Genomic DNA, 459 nt, shown 5'->3' on the forward strand with positions numbered 1-459 from the left:
TCGCCGGGGACAAAAAGGGTTTAAGGTCTTTGGGAGGGTAATGGGGGGGGGGGGAAATCGTGTCGAGGAGGGGGAGGAGGATCGAGGCGGTGGGGGAGGAGGGAGACAGGGAAGGTTTGGTTGAGCGGGGGGGGGGGGAGTAGCTTCGTATGCGTCGCGGTGCAGCTCGAAAGCGGCACAGACCAACGGCTTGCGGTCACGGTTCGTCACGACGGCTTCGGGACGACGCGGCCGGCGATGGTGACGCGTGCGTTACGATCGCGGTGGTCGTTGCGATGGTCGTTGCCCGCTGCGAAAGATAGGGGAAGGATCGTGACTTAATCGCTTACGGCGAGTGGTAAGCGGCTCTAATGACAGGTTGCGAGGCGGTGTCAGGTGCGGGGGTGACCGCGCGGAGGGAAAAGGAGGCAAGCTGGATAGAGGGGGGTGGGGTAAAGGGTAAGGACTGGGGGTGGAGAA

The sequence above is a fragment of the Penaeus monodon genome, chromosome 30 (genome assembly GCF_015228065.2).
Source record: "Penaeus monodon isolate SGIC_2016 chromosome 30, NSTDA_Pmon_1, whole genome shotgun sequence".
Lineage (NCBI taxonomy): Eukaryota > Metazoa > Arthropoda > Malacostraca > Decapoda > Penaeidae > Penaeus > Penaeus monodon.